The sequence below is a fragment of the Mobula birostris genome, chromosome 29 (genome assembly GCF_030028105.1).
Source record: "Mobula birostris isolate sMobBir1 chromosome 29, sMobBir1.hap1, whole genome shotgun sequence".
In the NCBI taxonomy this organism is placed as follows: domain Eukaryota; kingdom Metazoa; phylum Chordata; class Chondrichthyes; order Myliobatiformes; family Myliobatidae; genus Mobula; species Mobula birostris.
This window is the reverse complement of record NC_092398.1, coordinates 2,136,642-2,148,775: the sequence shown is the minus strand read 5'-3', so window position 1 is coordinate 2,148,775 and position 12,134 is coordinate 2,136,642.

Here is a 12,134-nt window from a genome sequence, read left to right as displayed (position 1 = left end):
GCTCTGATTACTTGCAGTAAAGTGCATAACCATTTTTGCATCCTTTTGCATAATCTGACAGGTCTCAGAGATGCATTGTTCATGGGCCTTGTGTGCTGACTTCATGTGGTTGAGATTGTCGTCCTTGCCCTTCTGCCAGTTATTGTTCAGGTGCTGGTTTCGCTTGGGAGTGCCAGAACTTGGCTGTGATATTGGAATGTTTAGCCTTTCAACCCCTCCCATTTTCTTTTTCCGAAGAAGTTAATAATCTGTACAATCAGAAACAAACAGCCAGCTCAAGTCTTTTTGCAGTGAGAAAATGAGATAAATAGCAAGCACATTTCTTAACAGCAGATTATTACATGAATTAATTCCTTAAAAACTTCCCGCAACATTTTAACTCTGGCTCCCGTAGATCTTTCACACTGCCATGTTTCAGGCTTAGAAATAAGATAACATTACTGACTAGAAGCTTCAAGTTTCAGGATTCTGCTGACCGCAGCAGCAATCCTGCCTTCACTAAACCTCAATGTATGCAAACGGAGTGATTAAATTAAAGCACTAATTAATTCTGGATTTTTTTTCCCCCAAAAGTGTCCTCTAAATTTTTTTTTGTTTATGATAGACCACTTGAAACTGAACACATATAATTTCAGACTACTTGTATCACGTAGGAATTTGGAGAAATATGAAATGAACTTTTATTGAAAATAATGTTAATTGCGCAAGTGCTGACGCTTTGCAACAGCTCCAAAAATCAGCCAGAATTGATGGATTCCTGTTGCCCTGATACCATTTCTTCATAAACATAATGTCCTGGTGAAACCTTTCACCATGCTTGTCTCTGGCAGAGTAGTCTAAATGGGAATGCAGAAAATGAATCTTCAGTGACGTTGTAGTTCATGGTTTTGTATGATTGAAGCATGTTGTCAACCAAATGCATAGTTTGGTACTCAGTAGTTGCCACGAAAATATTCAACAACATCGAAGTTCAAAGTAATTTTTTTTATCAGAGTACATGTATGTCACCACATACAACCCTGAGATTCTTTTTCTGCAGGCGTACTTAGCAAAGTTATAGAACAATAAACTAAACATAAGGAACTGTTAACTATAAGCAAACTGCGTAGATGCAGATACAAATAACGAGCTTGAAATAACAATACAACAGGGTCCTTAAGTGAGTGTAGTTATCCCCTTTTGTTCAAGAGCCTGATGGTTGAGGGGTAGTAACAGTTCCTGAACCTGGTGGTGCGAGCCCTGAGGCTCTTGTACCTTCTACCTGATGGCAGCAGCGAGTAAAGAGCATTGCCCGGATGATGAGAATCTTTGATGATGGATGCTGCTTTTGTACGGCAATGTTTCATGTAGATGTGCTCAATGGTTGGGACGGTTTTACCCATGATATACTGAGCTGAACCCACTACTTTTTGTAGGATTTTCTGCTGAGAGGCATTGGTGTTCCCGTTCTAGGCGGTGATGCAGCCAGTCAGCACACTTTCCACCATGCATCTATAGAGGTTTGCCAAGGTTTTCAATGACATGCTGAACCTCCGCTGTTCTTTGAACTGCCTGGCATTGATTATCCATTTGATTTGTGGACCAACAAAAATGCCCTTCTTAATTATTCTTGGCATCAGTTACTCCGGGAAATCTCAGTCTCAAATATCAAAATACTAATTGGAAATTTATAGCCTTTCTAAAACATACCCGCACTGCAAGAGCATGCCTGGACAAGATGGAAAACTTATCAGCTTACATTGTGGACAATATTTTAATAGACTTGAATTATGAATTGAAGTAACAAATAAAGGTGATGGGTGATAGGGAAATTTTATGGATTCTCATGATCAGCAGCTTAAAATCCCCAAGATCCACCCAAAGCGATTCAGGTAGCAAAATTTTTGTTGTCCTGTGTAATCCAGAGACTTGTTCAAATCCCAGTTAGCAACTGCAGAATTATATTAAATAAATCACTATAAGACATTGGAGCAGAGTTAGGCCTTTCAGCCCATCAAGTCTGCTCTACCGTTCAATCACGGCTGATTTATCCCCATTCTCTTGCCCTCTCCCTATAACCTTTCATGCCCTGGCTAATCAAGAACCTACCAACCTCCGCTTTAAATATACCCATTGACTTGCCCCCCAACAGCTGCCTGTGGCAATGAATTCCACAGATTCACCATCCTCTGGTGAAAGAAATTTCTCCTCATCTCTGTTCAAAATGCACACACCTCTATTCTGAGGCTGAGGCCTCTGGTCATAGACTCCCCAGTTATAGGAAACATCCTCTCCACATCTACTCTATCTCGGCCTTTCAATGAAGTCACTCCTCATTCTTCCAAACTCTAGCGAGCACAAGCCTAGAGTCAATGGTGAAGGGTTTTGTGAGCATAATTACTATTGCCCTCTATCCCCCTTTCATACGGAGGGAATGTTGCTTTCTGTTATGCTCAGCTGGTTCTGGCATCACCGATGTGTGACTGTTTACATTTACTCAGTCATAGGTCTTTGGAAGAGTCACGGGGCTGTACAACTCTCAGAATGACACATTTTATTGAGCAAAGGAAGTCAGGGGCAGACGCTTAGATGTTCTAATACAGATCTCACCAAAACCCTGCCAGCACTGCAGAGATTTTAAATAAATACTAATTCACAAGATTTACTGTCCCTTCGTCAAGGAGGCTGTTTAAGTCTCAACCTCACCAGTGGACCTGCTCACAGAACAGAGGGAAGGGAGTGGTATATTTCAGAGGTGCTTTAGGCAATCTCATAGCTTCATTATCACCATTATCAATAGAGTCATAGAGCAGTACAGAACAAAAACAGACCCTGCAGCTCATCTAGTCCATCCCAAACTATAATTCTGCCTAATCCCATCATGCACCTGGACTATAGCCCACCCATCCACATCCTCTTAACTACTGCATCTGAACCCACAGCCACCACTTCCACTGACAACTCCTTCCACATTAGCACCACTCTGGGTAAATAAGTTTCCCCTTAAATCTTTCACCTTTCACCCTTAACCTATGACCTCTAGTTCTAGTCCCACCCAAACATCAGTGGAAGATGCCTACTTGCATTTACCCTATTGATACCCCTCATAATTTTGTGTTTCTTTAAATTTTTTAATTTTGTATACCTCTATCAAATCTCTCTTCATCCTCCTACCTTTACAACACCTTTGTAAGTTTTCTCTCTACTCTTTCAATCTTACAAACTGCACACAATACTCCAAATTTGACCTCACCAACACCGAAACTCCTGTACTCGGTACTCTGATTTTAAAGAAATACTTAGCAGGATAGACAAAGGAGAGTCGGTGGATGTTGTGTAATTGGATTTTCAGAAGGCCTTTGACAAGGTGCCACGCATAAGGCTGCTTAACAAGTTAAGAGTTCATGGTATTACAAGAGAGAATCTCACATGGATAAAGCAGTGGCTGATAGGCAGCAGGCAAAGAGTGGGAATAAAGGGAGCCTTTTCTTGGAGGCTGCTGGTAACTAGTGGTGTTCCACAGGGGTCTGTGTTGGGACCGCTTCTTTTTACGTTACATGTCAAGTTTGCGGACAATATGAAGATAGGTGGATGAGCTAGTGGCAGATGGAATACAGTGTCGGGAAGTGTACAGTCACACACTTTGGTAGAAGAAATAAAAGGGTAGACTATTTGCTAAATGGGGAGAAAATTCAAAAATCGGAGATGCAAAGCAACTTGGGAGTCCTTGTGCAGGATTCCCTAAAGGTTAATGTGAAGGTTGAGTCGGTGATAAGAAAAGCCAACGTGATACAAGACCATAAGTCACAGGAGCAGAATTAGACCATCCGGCTCATCCAGTCTGCTCCACCATTCAACCATGGCTGATTTTTTTTTCTATCTCCTTCTCATCCCCAGTTCCTGGCCTTCTCCCCATAACGATGCCATGTCCAATCAAGAACCTATCAATCTCTGCCTTAAATACACCCAATGACCTGGACCCCACAGCTGCATGTGGTAACAAATTCCACAAATTCACCACCTTTGGCTAAAGAAAATTTTCCACATCTCTGTTTTGATAGGGCACCCATCTATCCTGAGGCTGTGCCCTCCTAGACTCCAACCATTGGAATCATCCTTTCCACATCTACTCTGTCTAAGCCTTTCAACATTCGAAAGGTTTCAATGAGATCCCCTCTCATCCTTCTGAACTCCAGCGAGTACAGACCCAGAGCCATCAAACATTCCTCGTATGATAACCCTTTCATTCCTAGAATCATCCTTGTGAACCTCCTCTGGACCCTCTCCAATGCCAGCACATCTCTTCTACGATGAGGGAGCCAAAATTGTTCACAATACTCAAGGTGAGGTCTCACCAGTGCCTTATAAAGCATCAGCAAATTAATGTAAGCATTCATTTTGAGAGAACTAGAATATAAAAGCAAGGATGTAATGTTGAGGCTTTGTAAGGCCTCACCTGGAGTAATGTGAGCAGTTTTGGGCCCTTTATGTAAAAAAGGATGTGCTGACATTGGAGAGGGTTCAGAGGAGATTCACGAGAATGATTTAAGTGCTTTTGCCGCATGAGGAGTGTTTGCTGGCTCTGGGCCCCCACTCACAGGAATTCAGAAGTATGAGGGATGACCCTATTGACTGATGAAAGGCCTCGGTAAAGTGGATGTGGAGAGGATGTTTCCTATGGTGAGAGAGTTTATGACCAGAGGACACGGTGTCAGAATAGAGGGGCGTCCATTTAGAATGGAGCCGACGAGGATTTTTTTTTAGCCAGACTGCAGTGAATCTGTGGAATTTGATAGCACAAGCAGCTGTGGAAGACAAGTCACTGGATACGTTTAAGGCAGAGGCTGATAGATTCTCAATTAGTCAGGGCATGAAGGGATATGGAGGGAAGGCAGGAGGTTGGGGCTGAGAGGGGAAATGGATTGGCCATGATGAAATGGCAGAGCAGACTCGACAGGCCGAATGGCCTAATTCTGCTCCTAAACCCTATGGAGGCCAATGTGCCAAAAGCTCTCTTTATGACCCTATCCAACTGTGATGCCGCTTTTCAGGAAATCTAGCTCTTTAATCTAGATTAAATCACCCAAATTCAAAGTCCGTGGCCACTGTGGAGTTTAAATTCATGTATCCAATTCAAAGATTCAAAGTACATTTATTATAAATTATACAACCTTGAGATTTGTTTGTTTACAGGCAGTCGCAAAGCGAGGAACCTGAAAGAACCCAATGAAATTATAAAGATCCAACCTCAAAGCTCGTGGAGAAAGAAAAAACAAAACAAATCATGCAAACGACAGCAGCATTCCGAACTAAATTGAGTCCTTAGATCCAAATCCCCGGATTAGGCCCAAAGCCTCGGTATTCAGGAGGAGACGATGGCAGCGCGACGCAGCTTACGCGGCCACTCCGGTGAATGATATCTGTAATCTGTCAAGTAGGGTGCCGTGCGCAATCCTGATTTGGTGGAGACAGACATGAGAGAACGGAGGAACATCTGGAGAAACTTCTAAGATGCCTTTTTCGCTGCCACTGCTACTGTGTAATCCAGATTCTCCGAAGGGGAAGGCCCCAAATCCTCGGCTTTGCTTGTTGCTCGGCGGTCGGAACGGAGTCGAAGCGCTGGGCAGAGATGGTGCTCAGTGTCGGAGGGCTGGTCAGAGGCTTGAAGTTTTGGGATGGACTCAGAGTCGGCTGGGGTCGGGTGCTTCCGATGCATTGACAGTTATCGGTGCCTGGAGGTTTACGGCAGAGAGAGTTTCTCCCTTCTGCCGCCTGCTATCGGGGACTATCGGGAGTCGATCGGAACTTTGAGACCTTTTTTTTTACCGTTCCCATGGTCTGTTCTTCATCAAATTATGGTATTGCTTTGCACTGCTGTAACTATATGTTATAATTATGTGGTTCTGTCAGTGTTAGTCTTTGGTTTGTCCTTTTTTTCTGATATCACTCTGGAGGAACATTGTATCATTTCTTAATGCATGCATGCATTTCTAAATGACAAGAAATGAGGATTGAGTGTCCTCATAATCTAATCTAATTTAATCATATTAGGGGGGCAAATTGCTGCAAAGTTCACAGACACGAAGCACGGCAGCCGGTCATGGGGGGAGGACCCCCCAGTCTATCGGAGCTGGTGTTTAACATGTCCAAACAGCGGATCACACCTCACACTCAGACCCGGGCTCTGCAGTGGCAAATCGCTCCGGGCCTCGATTTCGCTGCCGAAGACCTCTCCAAATTGGCAAGGCACTCAGAGCTGTCCACCCAGGTAAATTGGCCGCACATCCGGACTCCACTGTCTCTTCTCTCCAAATCGTTCACTCCAACTCCAAGTGCGTCGATTACTCAACGCACCACCAGGGCACATGCTGCGAATCCGCGTCGCCTTCACTTGCCTCTTCACTGTTTGTGGTGATAAGTTTACCACAAGTTACTTTTTAAAAAGTGTTACCCGTGATGTTATTAATTGAATTCTTTTGCTTTCAAACTACCAGTATACCAGTCACATGCCTTCAGTAGCACCATCTTAAACTGGAAGCTGTAAATTCCACCATGGTAGCACAGAATTGTCATTGCAATCCAGTAACTTAACCAGACTGCTGAATTGTACCCAATAATTTAACCAGCTCTATACTACATTCCCCCCCCCCAACAGATGATGAGATCACACCTGGTGTGCTGTAGGACTGGTTTTGGTATTAAACTGTGAATCACATGGTTACCAAAGAAACAGAAACCTAATGGTTTTAATCTTAGAGGGTAAAGGCCACAAGTCCACTGAACATTCAAGGGAGAATGTGGATGTTTATTAAGGGAGAAAGAGTAACTAAAGACAGAATAGGATTTCAAAGACCAAAGTGGGCATGTGTGTTGCTCTAGGAGATGGGAAAGATCCTGCATTAATATTTCTCTTGTTTTACCGTGGAGACTTATGGTCAGTAGTTGACCATAACCATGAAGACTTTGTAATTTGATGGGACAGTCCGCATCACAGTGGAAATGGTGGCCGATTTCTTAAAATGCATTATTTATTGAGAGATGTAGTTGGGAATAAGCCCAACGAGCCACCCTGCCTAGCACTTAACCCTAGCTTACTCACAGTACAATTCACAATGACCAATTAATCTATTAGCCAGTACGGCTCTGAACTGAGAGGCAACTGGAAAACCCAGCAGAAAGCCATGCAGTACCTACGCCTTACAGGCAGCACTGGAATTAAACTCCGGAAAGCTCTGAGCTGTAGCAACATTGTGCCAAGAGCCACAAAGGTGAATAAATCTATGGGGCTTGATTGAGTATATTGTCACCTCCTGAAGGGTCTTGGACCGAAACGCCAACTGTACTCTTCTCCACAGATGCTGCCCGGCCTGCTGAGTTCCTCCAGCATTTTGTGTGTGTTGCTTGGATTTCCAGCATCTACAGATTTTCACTTTTTGTGAGTAGATCCAAGGACACTACGGAAAACTATGGGAGAAATTGCAGGACCCTGGTTGAGATACAGGCATCATCGTCAGCTCAGGGGAGGTGTCAGAGTACAGGGGAAAGACTAATGTGTTTTTATTTGAGGGCTTTACAGAAAACCTTAGCAACTACCGACCATAAGGGCTGGCATCTTCGGTGGGTGATTGTGTGGGTAAATAAACCTGATTTTGGATTTTTATTTATTCTGGTGGAGACCACCTCTCCAGCACTGGGTTCCCCAGCGGATGGCCGCCACAGGGGCGGGAGGGCACGGCATCAGTGTGAGCCGCCGAGAGCCAGCACCAGCAACCCTACCTGGTAGCAAAGGCGTCCGGAGCTCTGCGGATCGTGCAGCGGGACTCAGCCCGAGGATGAAGCCGGCATGGGCTCGCCGCCTGTCGGGGATAAGGAGGCGGTGAGCAGCCCGAACTCTGCAAAACGGTCGGGCGTAATCTTCAAATTAAACCTCAACACCACGCCCTCCCTTTCCCATGGGAGTCAACAACCCCGGGGGTGGGTATCGTCCCGCTAGCCGACTCATCGACACCGAGACTGCGGCGCCCCCTTCTCTCGCCTCCCGGCTCCCCCGCACCCACCCCCGTCTTCCTGCAACCCCTCTCTGGGCCCCCAACGGAAAACACATCGGCACCGAGGAACAAAAGGTGGATGGCGGTCCCGATCTTGGCCTCTACCGGGACGGACTGACGGACAATCGGGCCCCTCCCTCGCACACCCTCTCGGTTTTCCCACTACCGTCATTCGCAGCCTTACTCCAGCTCGGGGTCCACTCCGCCGTCGCTCCGAGCTAGGCCCAAGCTCACCCCCGCCGAACCCGGAAACAGGCGCTCAGCCAATCAGAGTCGCCAGCGAACTGATACATTGCACCCCACCAATCGCATGCTCGGACGTCATAGGAACATGAAAACAATGTTGGAGGCTGGTGTGGAATCAGGACACTGGGATTCTGATCTCTTGCGCTTTAAAATCCAAATTTCTCTATTTTCAAAACTACAAAACCTCAAAGCCAGCATTCTTCCGAATAATGTGCGTGTGTATCAAAAACTGTTTTCTCGTCACTGCAGATTTCGTGAAATGTAAACACGAGGAATTCTGCTGATGCTGGAAATTCAAGCAACACACATCAAATGCGTTCACCAGCAAATTTGATGTGTGTTGTTTCGTGAAATGTGTTGTTTTGAGGCAGCAGAAAATGAAAAATTACCACAATTTACAATTACAAATATAGGTAGATAGAAAGACAAAAACTTGGTGCAGCCACCGCGAAGGCCCGGTGGGGAAGGACCACAGTTTACCGTTCATCACCCGTAGGAGGGGGAAGAGGTTGGGTGGTGAGGAGACCTACCCTCATCAGCGGTGTGGACAGATAATCAACATGGTGCCCAAGGAGTGGGTGCAATTGTTAATTTGGGAAAGTATTAGAGCCATTGCCTGCCTTTATTGTTGAAAATTTTGATTGTTAATAAGTCTTAACACTTGACCAAGAGTTGAGAGTAAACGCATGATTTACTGTAAACATCTTTCATTTGTAAATGAACAGAGTCAACGCAAAATTTTATTGTTAATAACTGTATTGAATAAGGACTCACAGTCAACGAATGGTTTTCTTTTTCTGTATGTAATTATTTTTATTTTGTAATATTTCTGAATAAAGTATTTTTGGGGAAAAAAAAGAAAGACAAACACACACACACACACATTATATTTTGAGCTATGTGTGGAGCCAAAAGAGATGGAGGAGATTCTGAACAATTTCTTAATTTCTTTTCGGTACTCACTAAGGAAAATTGTGTAAGGTAAGGGAAACAGGTAGAGAAGTTATGGAAACTATGATGATTAAAGAAGAGGAAGTACTAGAGCTTTTAAGGAATATAAAAGTTGATAAGTCTCCCGGTCCTGACAGGATATTCTCTAGGACCTTGAGGGAAGTTAGTGTGGAAATAGCAGGGGCTCTGACAGAAATATTTCAAATGTCATTAGAAACGGGCATGGTGCCGGAGGATTGGCATATTGCTCATGTTGTCCATTGTTTAAAAAGGGTTCTAAAAGTAAACCTAGCAATTATTGGCCTGTGAGTTTGACATCAGTGGTGGGTAAATTGATGGAAAGTATTCTTAGGGATGGTATATATAATTATCTGGATAGACAGGGTCTGATTAGGAACAGTCAACATGGATTTGTGCGTGGAAAGTCATGTTTGACAAATCTTATCAAATTTTTTGAAGAGGTTACCAGGAAAATTGACGAGAGTAAAACGGTGGATGTTGTCTATATGGACTTCAGTAAAGCCTTTGACAAGGTCCCACACGGAAGGTTGGTTAGGAAGATTCAAGCCTTAGGTATTAATATTGAAGTAGTAAAATGGATTCAGCAGTGGCTGGATGGGAGACGCCAGAGAGTGGTGGTGGATAACTGTTTGTCAGATTGGAGGTCGATGACTAGTGGTGTGCCTCAGGAATCTGTACTGGGTCCAATGTTATTTGTCATATACATTAATGATCTGGATGATGGGGTGGTAAATTGGATTAGTAAGTATGCGGATGATACTAAGATAGGTGGAGTTGTGGATAATGAAGTAGGTTTTCAAAGCTTGCAGAGAGATTTAGGCTGGTTAGAAGAGTGGGCTGAAAGATGGCAGACAGAGTTTAATGCTGATAAATGCGAGGTGCTACATTTTGGTAGGACTAATCAAAATAGGACATACATGGTAAATGGTAGGGCATTGAAGAATGCAGTAGAACAGAAGGATCTAGGAATAATGGTGCATAGTTCACTGAAGGTGGAATCTCATGTGGATAGGGTGGTGAAGAAAGCTTTTGTTATGCTGGCCTTTATTAATCAGAGCATTGAGTATAGGAGTTGGGATGTAATGTTGAAATTGTACAAGGCATTGGTCAGGCCAAATCTGGAGTATTGTGTACAGTTTTGGTCACCGAATTATAGGAAAGATGTCAACAAAATAGAGAGAGTACAGAGAAGATTTATTAGAATGTTACCTGGGTTTCATCACCTAAGTTACAGAGAAAGGTTGAACAAGTTGGGTCTTTATTCTTTGGAACATAGAAGGTTGAGGGGGGTCTTGATAGAAGTATTTTAAATTATGAGGGAGATAGATAGAGTTAACGTGGATAGGCTTTTTCCATTGAGAGTGGGGGAGATTCAAACAAGAGGACATGAGTTGAGAGTTAAAGGGCAAAAGTTTAGGGGTAACATGAGGGGGAACTTCTTTACTCAGAGAGTGGGAGCTGTGTGGAACGAGCTTCCAGCAGAAGTGGTTGAGGCAGGTTTGATGTTGTCGTTTAAAGTTAAATTGGGTAGATATATGGACAGGAAGGGAATGGAGGGTTATGGGCCGAGTGTAGGTCGGTGGGACTAGGTGAGAGTAAGAGTTCGGCATGGACTAGAAGGGCCGAGATGGCCTGTTTCCGTGCTGTAATTGTTACATGGTTATATAGTTACTAAACATTTTTATTCCCATTCCCATTCTGATATGTTGGACCATGGCCTCCTCTTGTACCACTATGAGGCCTCTCTCGGGATGGAGCAGCAACACCTATAACCTCCACTCTGAAAACGTAAACATAGATACCTCCTTCCGGTAAAAAAAAAAGCAATTCCCGCTCCCTCCCCTCTTCTTCTATCCCCACACAGGCTCCTTACCTCTTCTCACCTGCCTATCACCTTCCCCTGGGTCCCCTCCTCCTTCACTTTCTCCCAGGGTCCCTTCTCGTCTACTTTGCTCTGATCTGTACAGCACTTTGGTCAACGTGGGTTGTTTTTAAATGTGCTATATAAATAAATCTGACTTGACTTGACTATCAGATTCCCTCCTCTCCAGTCCTTTACCTTTCCTTCCCACCTACCCTCACCTGTCGCTTTCTAGCTAAGCCTCCTTCTCCCCCCACCCCCACATTTTCATTCTGCTGTCTCCCCCCATTTTTTCCAGTCCTGAAGAAGGGTCTCGGTCTGAAACGTCAACATTTCCACAGATGTTGCCTGACCTGCAGAGTTCCTCCAGCATTTTGTGTGCATTTCTCCAGACATACAGGCAGACAGGCAGATAGAGGAAAAAGAGAGCAAATTAGCGAGGTCGTCTTCATGGGTTCATGACCCGTTCAGGAATCTGATGGCAGAGGGGCAGAAGACTTTCTTACAACATTGAGGGTAGATTTTCAGGCTACCAAACCTCCTCCCTGATGGTAGTGATGAGAAGAGGGGTCTTCAGGCCCCTGTCCCTCCTCCCTGATGGTAGTGATGAGAAGAGGGGTCTTCAGGCTCCTGTCCCTCCTCCCTGATGATAGTGATGAGAAGAGGGGTCTTCAGGCCCCTGTCCCTCCTCCCTGATGGTAGTAATGAGAAGAGGGGTCTTCAGGCCCCTGTCCCTCCTCCCTGATGGTAGTAATGAGAAGAGGGGTCTTCAGGCCCCTGTCCCTCCTCCCTGATGGTAGTAATGAGAAGAGGCTGTATCCTGGTCAGTGAGGATCCTGAATGAACAGCACCTTTTTAAAGATGTGATTTTATTGGACGGTTGACCTCAGACAAGCATTTACAATTAGAGAGGAGACCTGGGTCATCATGCTTGCCTCACACAGCACTGTGCCTCTTGCACTACCTACCTTGCTTGTTGCCCTCCCTCAAGCCAAGCACTCCGACTGCCGACAACAATCCCACGGAGG